Source organism: Ovis aries, chromosome 8 (assembly GCF_016772045.2).
Source record: "Ovis aries strain OAR_USU_Benz2616 breed Rambouillet chromosome 8, ARS-UI_Ramb_v3.0, whole genome shotgun sequence".
Lineage (NCBI taxonomy): Eukaryota > Metazoa > Chordata > Mammalia > Artiodactyla > Bovidae > Ovis > Ovis aries.
In genome coordinates, this window is record NC_056061.1 from 60,328,315 (window position 1) to 60,341,011 (window position 12,697).

At 35.0% G+C, this 12,697-nt stretch overlaps 1 protein-coding gene across 4 annotated transcripts in view; it reads right to left on the reverse strand.

Annotated features, from left to right (window-relative positions):
* The window catches only part of HBS1L (HBS1 like translational GTPase), an 86,973-nt gene that overhangs the window by 48,909 nt on the left and 25,367 nt on the right, over positions 1 to 12,697 (reverse strand). The window contains exon 2 of one of the 4 annotated variants that reach the window (XM_042253499.2): positions 12,418 to 12,553. The exons of the other annotated variants lie outside the window; for them this stretch is intronic. The gene's annotated coding sequence lies outside the window, so the exon portion shown is untranslated. The remainder of the gene's footprint in view (positions 1 to 12,417; positions 12,554 to 12,697) is intronic. 4 annotated transcript variants of the gene reach the window in all.

Consider the following 12,697-nt stretch of genomic DNA (forward strand, 5'->3'; position numbering starts at 1 on the left):
TCCACTGGCAGGCAGATTCTCTACCACTGGCACCATGCGAACTTCTAAAGTTAGGTACTGTCTTCTCATGAAAGTGAAGTGCAAGTGCTAGTCACTCAGTTGTGTCCGACTCTTTGTGACCCCACGGAGTGTAGCCCTCCAGGTTCCTCTGGAATTCTCCAAGCAAGAATAATCCTGACTCAGGGATCAAACCCGGCTCTCCTGCATTGCAGGCAGATTCTTTACCGTCTGAGCCAACAGGGAATAAATGACATTTTAGACACTGCCAACTTATAAAACTGCACAATGCACTATGGATACAATTTTTAGGGACACAAAAATGACTCTCATCACAAGTCCCCCCCACCCCCACCAAAGGAATGATCTCTCTCTTACTCTGTTAATGAATGAAAACATCAATAAGAATATAAAATCCTTCCTTTATGATCTCTCTCTTACTCTATTAATGAATGAAAACATCAGTAAGAATATAAAATCCTTCCTTTATACAATAATGCTATCAATACTATTATGATTAACAATTAAATAAAAGAAATAAATTAGTATAATCTTCCTGAAAGTAACTTCACAATATGTACTAAAAGCATAGAAACTGTCTATACCTTTTTATCCAGCAATATTACTCTCAAAAAACCTTTTATAAAATAATCAGAAAAAAATGCACAAAAATGTTTACTGAAGCATTTTTGGTAAAATTACATTGAAAAACAAGTCCTACAATAGGTGTTTAGTTAGATGAAATTATGATATTATGCAGCCTAAATTTATTGGCATACCAACAAAGGTCTGAGTGGTTGCTAGGGACTTGAGAAAGGGAAAATGTAGAGTTGTTAAATGAGTACTGAGTTTCAGTTTATAAGATGGAAAAGTTCTGGAGACTGATGGCATAACAATGTGAATATACTTAACACTACTGAACTATATGCTTAAAAACAGTGAATAAATTTCATGCCATCTGTATTTTACCACAATTGAAAACAGAATTTACCAAAGTAAAAAAAGTTTTAAAGTCTGTAGTACATGATTAAGTTAAATGGGTTAAAAAATGAAGTGGCCCCATTTTTTAAAAAAAGAACTAATATTTCCTATATGAAGAAAAACATACACAAACTATAAAGGAGGACTTTACTATATTAGAAGCATTTTATTCTGAATTTTGGCTCCACCATTTACCAGTTTTATGGCCCTGGGTAAGGCGTTAAGCCATTTTTCAGCCTCAGAGCCTCCTGGTGACACAAGAATTAAAAAAAAAAGAAAATCCCTACTTGACATGATTTATTAAATACTGACTACACTAAATGTGATAAATGAGTAAGTATAAAGAGTTTAGTACAATATTTGGTGTGTAGTGTTTTTCAGTGGTCATGTATGGATGTGAGAGTTAGACATAAAGAGAGCTGAGCACAGAATTGATGCTTTTGAACTGTGGTGTTGGAGAAGACTCTTGAGAGTCCCTTGGACTGCAAGGAGATCCAACCAGTCCATCCTAAAGGAGATCAGTCCTGGGTGTTCATTGGAAGGACTGATGTTGAATCTGAAACTCCAATACTTTGGCCACCTGATGCGAAGAGCTGACTCATTGGAAAAGACCCTGATGCTGGGAAAGATTGAGGGCAGGAGCAGAAGGGGATGACAGAGGATGAGATGGTTGGATGGCATCATCAACTTGATGGACATGGGTTTGGGTGGACTCCGGGAGTTGGTGATGGACAGGGAGGCCTGGGGTTGCTGCAGTTCATGGGGTCACAAAGAGTCAGACATGCTGTGGTTCATGGGGTCACAAAGAGTTGGATTGAGCGACTGAACTGAAGTGTTCATCAATCTTGCCTACCATTACTGTGTAAATGCATCAAAATAAGAATAGTTCTGAATTCTGAATAAAGGGATTAAGTATCCACTGGCTCATTTGGACTTTCTAGTTTTACTCAATAAACACTATCATTTATTATTTGAGCATTTGCTTAAAGATGGCACTAAGCTAACAACTATTAAAAAAATAAAATGCTTCAGGATTTTTAAACCAAACAGAATTTTGTTGGTTTGCTTAAGTAAGGAATCAAAGACCACACAGTGACTTAAAATTTAATGAACTACAAAAGGACTTCATACTATATGACCACTAATTTACAAGGATTTAAAAACTGATACCAATTCTCTATATAGCTATGCCAACACCTCTAAGTAATATAGTAAAAAAAATAGTTGAAAATAATTCTGAAGTATCTCACTAACGATAAAGCTGATTCCCCCAATAAGAGATTTAATTTTATCCTTAAGTTACACAAAGAACCACAAAACAAGATTAAGTTTACAACATAAAACTTGTTGCAAGTAATATATAACAATGAAAAGTGTGTTCAACTAACACAATACTGTAAATTAACTATACTTCAATTTTAAATAAGTCAAAATTTAAAAAAAAATTTAAAGGATGTCCAAGTCCAAAAGAACTCAATTTGAGTTACAATTTGCTCTTAACAGCTGTGAAGTATGGCAAATTATTTATTTCACATGCACCTCAGTTTCTTCCACCTACCTCACAGATTCTTGTAAAAACCAAATAAAATATATACAAAGCCTGACACAAAGTTTACCTTCCATGCATTAATTCACTCCCCTATCTCCCCTTGAGAAGTGGTAGTTTCCAGAACAGAACACTTTTACACATAGCCAAGGGAAAACACCTTGGCTATATTTGGTGCTTCTATTAAATCAGACTTAGCTCCTGAGGGGCTACTATAAAATTCTAGGGAAAAGTCGGGGTATAAATCTATGTCCCCAGTGGCTACCATAATTTTCTGACAAAAAGTGAACATGCAATAAATGCTAGCTAAATTGAACTGTATTTATCAGTTCCCATTCTAATCCATCCTAATCCCTAGCTAAATACTTAGCAATTCTTTCACCCCAAAAAATATTTAAATGGATTTATAATTGCCTTGGAATGAAACAAGAAAGTATATACAAATATATGTACTCTGATTACAATTTCTATGGTTTTAAAAAAGCAAGGTAATTAGGATGAAAAGAAAACTCTATTTAACATTCATGCAATTCTTACATGGTACTGGCTATACGAAGAAGACAGGCTGTTTTGAGAGTCTAAAGCAAATTATTTTTAAATTAAGCAATTAGTGCTTCAGTTTTTCCAGTGTAGGTGTATACACAAAGAGAATCTTAAGACATATCTGAGAACATTCTGAACTACTTAAGTTTTTTAACTGAAATAAACCACTTCCTTTAAAAGCCCACATAATTTTAAAGCAGAAAGCCAATTAGTTCTGAAGCTTTCTGTGCAAGTATAAAATTCTTCTAACTGCTTCAATAAAATTAACTCAGTGAAAAATTAATGAGAAGACTTTTCAAAGAAAAATATACTTAAAAGAGGAAATCAAAAAATTCCAGCTAAATATAACTCCCTATGAAAAGATTAAAGCAAAATAAAATATATATTTAAGTACATTAGTGAAAAGTTCATATAAATTCAGAACTGTTCATAACATGCTGTATTAATAATTTTTCTTTGTAAGGTACACTTTTCAAGTTAATCATAATCTTTACTTTAAGGATAAAAATCTCATAATATATTTGACCTGAGAAGGGAGAAAAAGAGGTTACATATCCTCCTAAAAATTTAATATCACTATTATGTCTATTTAGCTACTTAGGTTATGCTGAAGAAAGAGAGAAATACAGTGCAGTTAAGTTTTTTTTTTTTTTAAAAAAGGCCTTATTGCAAGTGTCTACAGCTCTGCTTTATCTTTAATTTCTTGTAATCTTCTCTAGGGAACAATTTGCCATTGAGAAGCAAGACTAGACTATGATAATCATCATCTGAGTACAGTTACAAATAATACTTCATAGACATTCAAATAGTAGTATACACTACAGTAGATATCCACTATATGACATTTAAGGGACTATTAATACTACAAAACTATCAAAACAATGCCTGCAAATTAACTATATCCTCATGTAAAATTAGACTCTATTTTATAAATGAAAACTTCACTTGAAAGGTAAAACCAGAATAAATTCAAAAGGGAAAGGAAAATTATACATAACAGGTTTCTAAACCGTATAAGCAAACCAATTCTACTCAAGAAAAATTTTAGTATTCAAGTATATTTCTCCAAATAAGAAAATTAAATATATTTCTCCAAAGCCTCCAACATTGGTAAACAATGACTTTTCTTAAAGCTATGATTAATGCAATGGACATACCAATTCTAAGAACCATATAAAATGCTAAATGTATTTTTTTGGCCGTACCACATGGAATGTAGGCTCTTACATCTGTGACCAGGAATCAAACCTGTGCCCCTGCAGTGGAAATGTGGAGTCTGAACCGCTGCTTGGCCAGGGAAGTCCCTAAAATGTTAAATTTAAATTATGTGTGACTCCTTCTTCCGTACTTGTGGACCAACTACTTTTTCTTTAATGTTTACTTTTTTTTAGATCAAGTATTTTTCTAAAAGAATCTAAATAAACTCAGTGTTAGAAAAGCCTCAACAGCAATCAAAAGAGTTAAAATGCTTAATTTTACAAAGAAGCATTCATTCTGTCGAGAACTTTCTCTTCTAAGGTTGACTAATTATAAAATTTTAGAGCATAAATAGTAAGATTCTTCTGCCCAGAATTTTCCTTTCAAACAATAATAATATGTGCATTTCAATTTCTGGATTTCTTTGTGGAAAAAAAGAAAATGCTACTTAGTTTTATAGTTTTGGTAGTGAATCCCTCCCCTCCTGGTAGGTTTAAGGTGACAAAAAACTATCAACAGAAAACAGATTGTCCCATGATTTTAATCCCTAAATATATACTCCTTTAGCAGTTCACCCATACAAATGTATAGCAAAATTATATGATAACCTAGTCTAAGGTTATTTATACTTGCTATAATGGTTCAATATTACATATGCTTATAAAATGAACTCAAATGTTGTCTAAGTTAAGGAGAAACATAAATATTTAATACATCACCTTAGAAATTGAAGAGTTCTAACTTATTACAGAATAAAAGGTTAATTTTCACATAGACATTAAGTTCTCATTCCAAAATTCTAAGAATACAAATACACTGAGGGATTTCCCTTTTAGTAGAGTGGTTAAGAATCCACCTCCCAATGCAAGGGATGTGGGTTTGATCCCTGATTGGGCAACTAAGCCCATCATACTCAGTGCTACAACCACTGAGCCGGAGCACGGCAGAGCTCAAGTGCTGCAGCTGGAGAAGGCCCGGTGTGCGCAACAAAGCGCCCGCACACCTCAGAGGGCCCAGTGCAGCCAAAACACGTGTGTGTGTGTATATGCTCCCAAATACGCGCAATTAAAAAAGCTTTCTCCTAGACTTCAGTGGTATGTTACCACAGAGACAGGATGCTATAGTCAAGGGAATTATTATACCTAAGCATCTAAGGTTTTGGAGCAAAGTCTGTCGTACCACATCCCCGAAAAGAAATTATTCACAAACGTCTCAAGTTATCTAGCTTCACCGCTATTTGGGGCATTTAATCTAATCAAGTGTTGCTGGGAAGACTGTGTTATTTAGTTCCTAAGTCTGACTCTTCTGAGACCCCATGGACTGTAGTGCACCATGCTCCTCTGTCTATGGGATTCCCCAGGCAAGAATACTGGAGTGGGTTTGCTGGAAAAATATATCCAGTTAAAAAGACAAAGTAAAGATGTTTCTATCTCATTTTCCCCTCAAAACCCATACCCTCCCTCCACACACACACACACACACTAAAAGATTAAAGAAACAGAAGAAAAAAGTGAAAAAGCAGCCAGCCGAGCTTACAAGAAATACAGATTGAAAAAATCAAAACAAACAAAAAATACAACTACTTTCAGAAATTTAAAAAGCCATGCTAGAAGTATATATGATAGAAAATTATAGAGCAATGTCTGCAAGAACCTCCAGAAAAAAAAGACAAGCCAAGGATTATTATTTTAATGCAGATATAGGTCACAGAATCATTTTTATATATTCAACAACTTAGGGAAAATTTCAAATGTATATTTTGGGGGGAGGGGAAGGTGAGAGATGGAAAAGATGTCAAACAAGTGATAAATAGAGGCCTAATCATGAGAAACCAATCAAGCTTAATATAACTACAGTTGGTTAAAAACTAAGGAAAAATTGAGTACAAAATCTAAGGAAAGTTAAAATTTTTGGCACTACATTGAATAATATGACTAAAATCATCAGGAGATAAAGGGAAAGAAGAGGTCAAGTATGAAAAAGTATAACTCTGATGAGCTCAACTTTTAAAGTGAGGACTCATCAAAGAACTGATTAAAGTCAGTAATTCAGTTAATAAGGTTTAAAAAAGAGGTATAAAGATAAATACCTCCCCTAAAAACTTAAAATATTAATAAAAATTATAAGAAAGAGGAGGTGAAGTATGTGTGTCAATTTCTTCATCTTTCATAAAAGATCAGCACATACATACTGTTTAAAGTTGACAAAATTTTTTAAAATGGTAACATGTTGTTATTCTGTAAAATTTGAAAACTAACAGAAATATATTTTGGATTAGTCAGACAATTTATATTACTGACATTAACCTATTAAATAACTATAAAACTACATTGGACAACAAAGAAAAACCGAATAAACTTCAAAAAGTAAAATGTACCAACCACATTCTCTGATGATAGCACAATGAAATCAAAAATTATAACAAAAATAGCAAATAAAACTCCCACAGCAAACTGGGATTTAAGAAAAAAAGAACACTTCGATTCTTGACTTAAAAAGAAAATCAAAATTAAAATGGGGATTATCCAGAAAATAACAATAGCTCTAAAAGAATACAGAAAATAGCAACTAAAAGAATCCACATGTTACAGCAAATACAGTTTTCATAAGAAAAACAGTAGCCACAGAGACAAAAGTTAAGAAAGAGAGAATGGGAACAATGCATTTCAACTTCAAGGGAGTAGGGAGAAACAAGAAAAATGCAGAACTCGGATTTCAATCTAACAATATATTTCTTAAAACAAAGACAAACAAATACCAGAAATGTGTAATGCAAAATGCTATCTTCTGTTGAATCTAAATGGCAAGTTTATAAGTACTTGATACATTATTCTCTGTGTTTGACAATTCATACTACTACTACTACTACTAGACAATGTTTGCTACAATGCAAAACAAAATCATCTGTCAACCAGATGAAATAGATCATTTACTCAGAAAATTAAAACTTCCCAAGCTGACCTTAGAATATTGAAAGATAATTTTCTATCATAAAACAAATTTCACTGCCCTTCAAATTATAAGAATAAAGAAAATTCTTAATTCTCTAAAAAACTATCACAAGAGAAACCAAAACATGACAAAGAACACATACGTACAATAGTATAATTTTATGAATAGACAATTTTCCAGTAGTCATGTATGGATGTGAGAGTTGGACTGTGAAGAAGGGGCTGAGTGCCGAAGAATTGATGCTTTTGAACTGTGGTACTGGAGAAGACTCTTGAGAGTCCCTTGGACTGCAAGGAGATCCAACCAGTCCATTCTGAAGGAGATCAGCCCTGGGTTTCTTTGGAAGGAATGATGCTAAAGCTGAAGCTCCAGTACTTTGGCCACCTCATGCGAAGAGTTGACTCATTGGAAAAGACCCTGATGCTGGGAGAGATTGGGGGCAGGAGGAGAAGGGGACAACAGAGGATGAGATGGCTGGATGGCATCACTGATTCGATGGACGTGAATCTGAGTGAACTCCGGGCGTTGGTGATGGACAGGGAGGCCTGGTGTGCTGCGATTCATGGGGTCTCAAAGAGTCGGACACGACTTAGCGACTGAACTGAACTTAACTGATGAATAGACAAAACAATTTTAAATAAAATATTTTCAAATAAAATCCATTCCATTAAAAAAATATGTATACCATGACCAGACAGGAATGCTCCAATATTACAAAACTAGCCCGATACTTGAAACTCCATTTAATAATGTAATGTTTACTGCCTAATGAAGACAGTTTATTTTTTTCTCACCTTTGACTATGTGGATCACAATAAACTGTGGAAAATTCTTAAAGAGATGGGAATACCAGACCACTTTACCTGCCTCCTGTATGCAGGTCAAGGGGCAACAGTTAGAACTGGACATGAAATAACTGACTGGTTCAAAATTGGGAAAGAAGTATGTCAAGGCTCTATATTGTCACCCTTATTTAATTCCTATGCTGAGTACATCATGTGGAATGCCAGGCTGGATGAATCACAAGCTGGAATCAAGATTGCTGGGAAAAATTTCAGCAACCTCAGATATGAAGATGATAGCACCCTATGGCAGAAAGCAAAGAGGAACTAAAGAGCCTCTTAATGAAGGTGAAAAAGGAGAGTGAAAAAGCTGGCTTTTATAAGTCAACATTGAAAAAAGGAATATCACAGCACCTAGTCCAACCACTTTTTGGCAAATAGATGGGGAAAAAATGGAAACTGAGACCGACTTTATTTTCTTGGGCTCCAAAATCACTGCAGATGGTGACTGTGGCCATGAAATTAAAAGACACTTGCTCCTTGGAAGAAAAGCTATAACAAACCAAGACAATGTATTAAAAAGCAGAGACTTCACTTTGCCAATAGAGGTCCATATGGTGAAAGGTATGGTCTCTCCAGGAGTCAGTCATGTGCCGATATGAAAGTTGGACCATGAAGAAGACTGAGCGCCCAAGAATTGATGTCTTCGAACTGTGGTGCTGGAAAAGACTCTCAAGAGTTCCTTGGACAGCAAGGAGACTAAACTAGTCAATCCTAAAAGAAATCAACCTTGAATATTTATTGGAAGGACTGATGTTGAGGTTATCTCCAATACTTTGGCTACATGACGTGAAAAGCCAATTCACTGGAAAAGACCCTGATGCTGGAAAAGACTGAAGGCAGGAGAAGGGGACGACAGAGGATGAAATGGTTGGATGGCATCACTGATTCAATGGACATGAGTTTAAGCAAACTCTGGGAGATGGTTCTGGACAGGGAAGCCTGGCATGCTGCAGTCCATGGGGTGACAGAGTCGGACACGACTTAGCAAGTGAACAACACTAAATGAAAAAGACGACTAAAAAAACAAGACAGGCTATAAGACATTTAAAAATTAACAGTAATATAAAGCTACAGTAATTGAAAATTTGATACTGGCCCAGAACAAGACAAAAAAATAGAACAGCACAGAGTCTCAAAAAATGCAAGACAGATGGAGAGAGGAAAATTTAGCATACGTCAAAGATGGCGTTTCAAATTAGGTTAAAAAAGAAAAAGGACATGTAATACAACAAAAAGTAACTGTGAAAAACTGAGCTATTGAAAAAGAAAAAATGTTGGAAACTGTGTTTCTTCCTTAGCCCCTGTAGCAGCTATATCAAACACTCAAATTTTTTTTTTAAAAAAGAGAAAGAATCTGCTAAACACAGAGAAGACGCAATTTTTTAAAATTACCTTGTAGTAAAGTAGAACTTTCAAACAAAAACCCATAAAAGATTAGTAAACTTTAATATACTTTATTAAATTTACCTTTAATGTACTTTATTAAATTTACTTTTTAATATACTTTATTATTAGTATTAAATACTCATTTTATGAATATCAAATTATTGTTTATTTTAATATATTTTATTAATTTACTTTATAAATTTTAATATGAATTAGAAACTTTTAATACAAAACTTTAATATTTATATATATAAAATCAACAATTTGTCTTATAAATGATCTAAAAGATGACAAAGAAAAAATATTTTCCATGCACATAACAGAAGGATTAATTTTCTTAGAATTTAAATATAAAAATCAAATACGTTAAATACACACACACATATATTCCTAGAAGTCATTATGAAGGAGAGCCAGCAGAAAAATCGTCAAAGATTAGGAATAGGTAGTTCTAAGAAATACAAATAGATTCAAATGTGTGACAAAGTAGTCAGTTTCACTCATTTAAGACATATAAACAAATGATAAGAATACTTTCCAATTATCAGGTTGGCATAATACCCAAAAGAGCAATAATCCTATCTGTGAGAATTTGAACAAAATGCACTCATAAACTTGTGTGGGAAGGAAATCAGCACAGGTTCTATTAAGGACAATTAGACAATATCTATCAAAAATTTTTAAGTACATACTTATGGGCCTAGAAAATCAATCAGTAGAAACACAGGATGTTCATTCAGGAGTCAGTAGTGATAATAAGTTAAAATGTTAACATGGGCTATTTAATATGGAATTCTATGTGGCTTTTAAAAAGAATGAGATTGATGTCTATATGCTGGTAAGGAAAAACCTGCAATATACTTAGCATGTGAAGTGATACAGATATTGAAGTGTTACAGTATCCTCCCACTTGTATAATGTTATGTATACAAATCTGATATGTCTAACACAAAAATAGTTTCCAGAGAAATATAAAATATTTTTTTACAGATTTGCTTTACAGCTTCCTCTAGGGAATAAGATGTGGAACAGTATTTAAGAGTGAAACCCACTTTTTACTTTAAATTCTTTCCTACATGTATGTGCTAGATATATTCTAAGCTGGGAATATAGCAATAAAGACCTTACATTCATAGAAGTTGCACTGTTGTGGGGGGGGAGGTTAGGGGGATTACAAAGAAGAGGAGGGAAATAAAACTGTGTGCACACACGATGACAGACGATGTAAGGGTTGCGAGGAACAATAAGGCAGGCTTACCAGAGAAAGGGGCTAAATGTATGGCAGAGGTTATGATTTTACATGAGGTGGCAATAAAAAGGAATACAGTGAATTACAGGTACACAAGACGGTTCCCCTATCCCAGGATTAGGAGTAAAGTGATACATGAACTACAGCCTCAAAATCTAATTACCAGGAGGAGAAATGGAGGGGAAAGGGCAAAGCGCTATAGAAGCAGAGGAAACTCAGGTAGGTGTTCTTGGGTGGATTTGGGTAGTGAGTAACACAAAGAGAAACCAGATGACAAAAGGTCTTATAATAAAATGAAGGGTTTAAACAGGGCAACAGAAAATTAGAACTACATTTTGGAAAACTCACTCTACCTGTATTGTAGAAAGTGTCTGAGAGAAAGTAAAAAAGCCAGTTAAATATTTTAGGAATTCTGCCCAAAGCTAACAGTCTTTAAGAGAAAAAGCAGTAATAAGAACAAAGAAAATGGATCAAAAAATGGACAATCAATCCGTACTTGAGGATTCCATATTCATGGATTCAGCTAGTCACTAAAAACCACGACTTTTAGCACTTTGCAGTCTCTTGTGGCCAGTGTAGAACAGTAAAAAATTTTAGTAGCCCAACATGTATGTTGCCAACTGAGGTCAAATAAGATGCATTCTGCCTTATTGTTTCAACTCTCATAAAGCAGCATCCTTTTTCATGACCTCTAAATGCCACATTTTTCACCCTGTAATATTAGTTGGTGATTTTGCTGTTTAAAATGGTCCCCAAGAGTAGTCTGAAGCACTGTCTAGTGTTAAGCACAAAGCAGCTGTGATGTACCTTAGAAATTTAAAAAATGCATAGTAGATAATGTTAGTGTTAGGCATTAAGTTATAGTGCTACTGGCTATGAGTCCAATTTCAATGAATCAATAATATATATTAAATAAAGTGTCTTTAAACATACATAAAACAAGGTCATGTATTGATTGTTTGACAAAAATGTTGTGACCAGAGGATCACAGGAACCTAACCTCGTGTTTCTTATGGGAGCAATGGTTCAGTTTTCGCTAAGTCAGTGCCTGCCTATTTCATTCAGTGTTCACTCATTTATGACTTTATAAAATATAACTACCACAAACAAGAACAATCAACTGTATATGTACATGTAATTACTTATTCACAAAGAAGAAGGCGATGGCACCCCACTCCAGTACTCTTGCCTGGAAAATCCCATGGACGGAGGAACCTGGTGGGCTGCAGTCCATGGGGTCGCTAACAGTCAAACATGACTGAGCGACTTCCCTTTCACTTTTTCACTTTCATGCATTGGAGAAGGAAATGGCAACCCACTCCAGTGTTCTTGCCTGGAGAATCCCAGGAACAGGGGAGCCTGGTGGGCTGCTGTCTATGGGGTCACACAGAGTCGGACACGACTGAAGTGACTTAGCAAAAAGAAGAAATAATAGGACTGGAATCAATTACAGGGCTTCTCAGGGGCCTCAGTGGTAAAAAAAAAAACATCTGCCTCGTAAGGCAGGGGACTTGGATTCGATCTCTGGGTCGGGAAAATCCCCCAGAAAAGGAAATGGCAATCCACTCCAGTATTCTTGCCTGGAAAATCCCATGGACAGAAGAGCCTGGCAGGCTATACAGTCCATGGGGTCACAAAAGAGTTGGACACAATTTAGCAACTAAACAACAACAATCAATTATAAGAAATAAATGAGGGAGCAAAATCAACAATGATGCTACCTAGGTTTCTGGCTTGAGCAACTGGGAAGATGCTGATATTGCTAATAAAGAGAGGAAACAGGAGGAGGTCGCAGCTTGGATCAGGAAGACAAAGATGTCAGCTTCGGAGAGTGTAATGTCATGCATCCCATACACACTGTAATAAACATAACAATGTGTTTAAGTACCCATTTTCCCATCCCATTTGAGAATCACATCTTTGACCATCTGCAGCTATGTCCTATAACTAGAAGGATGCTTTCCTTTAAGTCATATAAACCAGGCATGTCAACATCAGAAG